This window comes from Mus caroli, chromosome 14 (genome assembly GCF_900094665.2).
Source record: "Mus caroli chromosome 14, CAROLI_EIJ_v1.1, whole genome shotgun sequence".
NCBI classification, from domain to species: domain Eukaryota; kingdom Metazoa; phylum Chordata; class Mammalia; order Rodentia; family Muridae; genus Mus; species Mus caroli.
The window spans coordinates 87985495-87991921 of record NC_034583.1 but is presented as its reverse complement, the minus strand read 5'-3'; positions in this window follow the sequence as shown (position 1 = coordinate 87991921).

Below are 6427 nucleotides of genomic sequence, written 5' to 3'. Positions count from 1 at the left end.
GAGCTCATGTCTCTAGCTGCATATGTAGCAGAAGATGGCCTAGTGGGCCATCAGTGGAAAGAGAGGCCCATTGGTCGTGCAAACTTTATCTGCCTCAATACAGGGGAACACCAGGGCCAAGAAGTGGAAGTGGATGAGTGGGGGAAGGGTAGGGGGGCAGGTGGGGGACTTTCGGGATAGCATTTGAAATGTAAATGAAATAAACACCTAATAAAAATAATAATAAAAGAAAACCTCTATATATCAATGTGGAAGCAGCTGGTGGTTGAAGAGTATACAAGGAATAGAGTATTGGCAAATCTACCAGCCTCACCAATTCCAACTATTTGTTATTAGGTTAGAAAAATACTGTATGTGGTTAATTAACTTTATGTGTAAACAAACATATTATCATTGTTCTTTCATTTTGTAAATACTACCAGCACATACTAAAAGGTTCTGCAGATATTTCTGTAATAAACATATATTCTAAAACAGATAAATTGTAAGAACATGTTCATTTAAAACATATTTATTTTGCTATGTGTGGACACTAGACTTACCAGTACATGGCCATTCAGTATGTTTTCAGTCACTTGTAATAAACTGGATAAAAATAACATTTCCTAAAGTGATTGTATTTCAGAACCCTCAGCAGGTATCAACTTCATAAGGTCTATTGGAACTTAGCAGAAATGAGAAGTCGGAGACCAGAAAATGCTATCCCTTCTGAGCAAAGCTTCAAAGAATAACAGCTTAAATCCTCCCAGATACAATATTATAATCCTGTAAAATTAAAAGGCAAGAGAAAAAAATTTGTGCTAATATAGACATCATGGTTATATCAACCAAATCATTATGAACTGCTTGGAGAGAAACTAAACACAGAATCTGTTAAGTTTAACTCCAAAGTAAAACTTTATGTGTAATCATATGTATGGCAGTCATATCTCAAAAATAGTTATAAAATATTACTAACATTACTACAAATTATCAGGGTAAACTATCACTAAAGCCACAATTAAACAATGGACAAATAAAATTGTTTTCAAATAAATATTAATGAGAATTGAAGAAAATATTCTTATGACCTAAATCTCTCACACATATGTATATACTTAATATAATATATAATTATATAACTATATACAAAGTGGTGATTTGAAAGAGAATAGGGTCATAAGTTTAAATTCTTGGGACACCAGTTGGTGGAACTGTTTGTAAAAGGTTGGGGATGTGGCTTCTTGGAGCATTGGAAGAGGTACATCACTGGGGCAAAGTTTGAGGTTTCAAAAGTATACTTCATTTTCTCTCTCTCTCTCTCTCTCTCTCTCTCTCTCTCCCTCTCTCTCTCTCTCTCTCTCTCTCTCTTTCTCTCTCTTTCTCTCTCTCTCTCTNCTCTCTCTCTCTCTCTCTCTCTCTCTCTTTCTCTCTCTTTCTCTCTCTCTCTCTGCCATAAGGTTGTGCCTCAAGTTTCCTCAGGCCCAATATCTGCCTACCTTTTGCCAAGTTCTTCACCATGATGGTCATGGATTCTACCCTCTGAAACTATAAGCCTTCAATAAGATCTTTCTTCTCTAAGTTGCCTTGGTTTTCATTTTCATTTGGAAATGAAACTGGTTTTCATTTTCAAGTGGTTATCAGTTGGAGTTAGCTTCTTGATTAGGTGTGTGTGGTGTGTGTGTGTGTGTGTGTGTGTGTGTGTGTGTGTGTGTGTACCTTTCTTCTCAGCTCTAGGACCCCATCGGGGACAGATGAATGCAAGCTGTGAGCATGATGCCCCAGTCTCTGAGTTTACATCTTCTCAGGCACACTGTGTTTAGAAGACCCTGTTTTGTTTTGTTTTGTTTTTATATCCTTCATCAATCTTCCTCTTCTTCCACAGGGTTATTTGCGCCTTGGAAGGAGGGATTTAATGGAAACATCTCATTTAGGGCTGAATGTTCCAAGGTATCTTACTCTCTGAGCATTGTCTAGCAGTGTGCCTGTATTCATTCCCAGCTGCTGCAAGAGGAACTTTTCTTTTCTTTTTTTTTTTATTATTAGGTATTTATTTCATTTACATTTCCAATGCTATCCCAAAAGTTCCCCACACCCTCCCACACCCACTCCCCCACCCACCCACTCCCACCTCTTGGCCCTGGCATTCCCCTGTTCTGAGGTATATAAAGTCTGCAGGACCAACGGGCCTCTCTTTCCACTGATGGCTGACTAGGCCATCTTCTGATACATATGCAGCTAGAGGCAAGAGCTCTGGGGTATTGGTTAGTTCATAATGTTGTTCCACCTATAGGGTTGTAGATCCCCCCAGCTCCCTGGGTACTTCCTCCAGTTCCTCCATTGGGGGCCCTGTGATCCATCCAATAGTTGAATGTGAGCATCCACTTCTGTGTTTGTTAGGCCCCGGCATAGTCTCACAAGAGACAGCTATATCAGGGTCCTTTCAGCAAAATCTTGCTAGTGTATTCAATGGTGTCAGCATTTGGAGGCTGATTATGGGATGGATCCCTGGGTATGGCAGCCTCTAGATGGTCCATCCTTTCGTCTGAGCTCCAAACTCTGTCTCTGTAGCTAAGAGGAGCTTATCTGATGGTGGCTGAGCAAGGCACTGATCTCTGACTTAGTTAAATGATAGGAGTCATTTTATTGCTAGTTTCCTTTAGCATAACAGTAGTATATGTGTTCTACTGGCCTTGGCCTCCCTGTTGGGCATGAATTTCCTCCCATGGAGTGGGTCTTAAATTGGTACTAGAAACCCAGCTATGAACCCTTCCATCTGCAAAGACAACATTCTTGCAGGATGCAATGGTCCAATAGCAGCACAATACTTGTGGGAGCAACCAACCAAGATCAGATTTTCACTCTTTTGTAAACCAAACTTGATTTAAGGTAGACTCCTCTTGGGGTAGCCTTTACCAGTCTTTAGATGAGTAAGCAGGCATATTGAAAGGTAAGGTCACTAGGAGAGGAAAAGACTAACGACCCCCCCGACCCCCCCCCCTACCTGCTGCCATCAGGAGCAATGAAAGTTGAGAGTCCCTGTCAGGTGAAAGAAGCTGAGCTGCAAAGAAGTCTCTCCACTGAGAAAAGCTTCAGAGACTCTGACACTAGATCAGCTGCCCGAAGCACAAATCAATTTCGCTGCATGGAACAGGTTTAGATCAGCTGAGACACCTGAAAAGGCTACACTCTTAACCTGTTGACTTGTTTGCATGTTGTGCAGCGTGTGTCAGGTACCCACTTTGGCCCATTGTCACCACACTGGTGTGAGTATTGGTGATGCGTCTATAATTGAGTCATTTCTGTGCCTATAAATAATCTCTCACCCATATTCTTGTAAGTCACCCATATTCTTGTAAGTCTCAGTAAAACTCACTAGTTCACCCAGCTGGACTTTGGTGGTAGGCAGAATGTCTTATATACTCTTATGACCTATCAACAACCACAACAACAACAACAACAAACGATGGCTTATTAGGAAAAGGCAGGAAATGAGAGGTGGGAGTTTGGATGGCCAGATAGGAACTCTAGGAGTTAGTGAGATTGAGGAGATTTGCCACTCAAACTCTGAGGAGATGGGTGTATGAAACTGAGGAGAGGTAACCGGACAGGTGGCACACATAGAATATAATAAATAGGTTATATACATTACAAGCAAGTTGGAGACCAAGCCCAAGCTTTTGATCTAGGTATTTATTCACAAATAAATTAATAAATAAATAAGCCTCCAAGTCATTATTCAGGAACTGGAACACTGTTAGAATAGACCGGGATTATATGGCACACTGAATGTGGAGCTAGAAATCAAAGCATGGGAGATGGGTTCCTGGCCATGGAGCAGGAAACCACAGAAAAGTAGCATAGAAGCATACACTTTTTAAAAAATCCCCTGCTCAGTATAAGAGCTGGCTCTTCTACCAGAGCTTTAGTGCACTTCCCAGGTGTGGGCCCCTTAAGTGGAGTCTCTTAGGTATGGTATTACACAGTCTCCCTTGGGCTGGACCTTTAGTGCACTTCACAGGTGCAGCAGAAGGATGAGCAGTCTGGGCCCAAGACAAACCATCTTGTGTCCCTGGGAGAAGCCTGGGATGACCCAGAGCCAGTGTGACCAGGACCCGTCTTCCCAGAGTGGATAGTGGTTAGAGGACATAGAATACTTCAGCTCAAAACCAACAAGGGCAGTTTACTAGACTGAACTGACGGGGTAAAGCTAGGCACCATAGACTTGTGCTGGCCTGAGGAGCCTGCTATCATGCAGAAGGGCAGAAGGAACATTTTTTACAGAGCTGCAGTGGAATTGAGGAGCCCCAAACTTCTAAACTGGTAGTGTATATGTTTGAAAACAGTAAAGAGAAACAAATATTTAAAATATTAAATATTTGTTATTTGTTAAAAATATTATTTCGGAGTGTGTCTCCGAAGGAAGGAGAGAGTTAAAGAGATTAAAAAATAAAAATTCTAGGCCTTTGGGTTCCCATCTGTGCCTGCTGGGAGCAGAGATCAGATCCCACACAGCCTACACCCTGGTTGCAGCTCAACTCCCCAGATATTCAGACACATCCATCTTCACAGGTGAGACCTTAAACCCCACCCTGAGACCAACATACTGAGACCCCTGAGACCAGGGAAGCAGATTCCATGTCCAGCCAGACCCAGGCTACTTCCAGTAGAGGCAAGCATAAGAACTTAAGCAAAAGAAATCAGTTTGACTTGGCAACATCAGAACCCAGCTCTCCCAATACAGCAAATCCTTGATACCCCAAAACACCCTTTAAAAAGATTCAGATCTAAACTCCCATTTCATGGAGATGATAAAGGACTTTTAGAAGGACATAAATAACTCCCTTAAAGAAATACAGAACACAAGTAAACAGGTAGAAGCCTTGAAAGAGGAAAAGCAGAAATCCCTTAAGGAAATACAGGAGAACACAATCAAACAGGTGAAGGAACTTAACAAAACCATCCAGGATCTAAAAATGGAAATAGAATCACTAAAGACAACTAAAAGAGAGATAACCCAGGAGATGGAAAACCTAGGAAAGAGAACAGAAGTCACAGGTACAAGCATCACCCAGATGTCCTTCAACAGAGGAATGGATAGAGAAAATATGGTACATTTACAGAATGGAGTTCTATGCAGTGATTAAAAACAATGACTTCTTGAAATTTGCAGGAAACTGGATGGAACTGGAAAATATCATCCTGAGTGAGGTAACCTAGACACAAAAGAACACACATGGTATGCATTCACTAATAAGTGGGTACTAATTCAAAAGTTCACAATGCCCATGATACAACCTACAGACCATATGGAACACAGAAGGAAGGAAGGAAGATCAGGGGGGTGGATGCTCCAGTCCATTTATGGGGGAGCAGGATGATTATGGGAAATGGAAGGAGAAGAGGACAAGGGAGGGAGAAAGGAGGAGGAGGAGGAGAAGGAGGAGCAGAAGGAGGAGGAGCAGAATGAGGAGTTGGAGGAAGAGGAGGAGGAAGAAGATGAGGAGGAGGAGGAGGAGATAAGGGTAACAGTATGAGAATCTGGAGGAGACATGAGAGAGGTACAGAAAGTCAGGAAACTGAATAAAAATAGGTTGCAGGGAGGCAGCAAGGGGTGGGGAAGCCCTTGATCCCTAGGAGCTTTGATGCCCCAGAGTAGGGGAATGCTGGAATGGTGGGGCTGGAGAGTGTGGGTATGTGGGGGAGCACTCTCATACAAGCAAAAGTGAGTGAGGAGGGCAGATGTGGTTTAGGAGTTGAGGAGGGGTAACCAGGAACTGGAATATCATTTGAGATGTAAATGAATGGAATGATTAATAATAATAATAATAATAATAATAATAATAAATTCTGTGTTAAAAATGAAAATAGCAATGACACAATGTATCTGGATCCCACGTGATTTTTGTTTTGCTTATCAGCATACAAATAATTATATGTTTCTATAATTATTACAATTGTATATATTCTTTTAAAAGGAGATCAACAGAAGGTTGACTTAGATAAGGAAGGGACTGAAATAAGTCCTTCCTAAAGTTACAAAAAATAGAACAAAAATTTAGACAATCCTTTAGATCATGCAGGCATGTGAAATGAATCCCATCTAAAGTCTAAAGTACCACCATGTAACAAGACTGCCAGAAGGCAGTCTATATCTGTGATAAAACCTAAAATTAATTTTCCACTCTTGTTAAGGAAATTAGGGATAAACAAGAGTTCGGGTGACAACCTATAGTGACATATTTTAAAAAAAAAAAAGAAAAAGAAAATAAGGAAACAATAATGACCCAGGACTTACATTTACCATATGTTAAACAGATACTTAATAACTGGACCATTCAAAATCATACAATTCGAGAATATTGAAGAGATTTGATGACACCATTTTAGAGCCTGGCCCTCAACTATAATAGCTAACATGGTAGAAAGACGAGGCTTCCGTTATAGA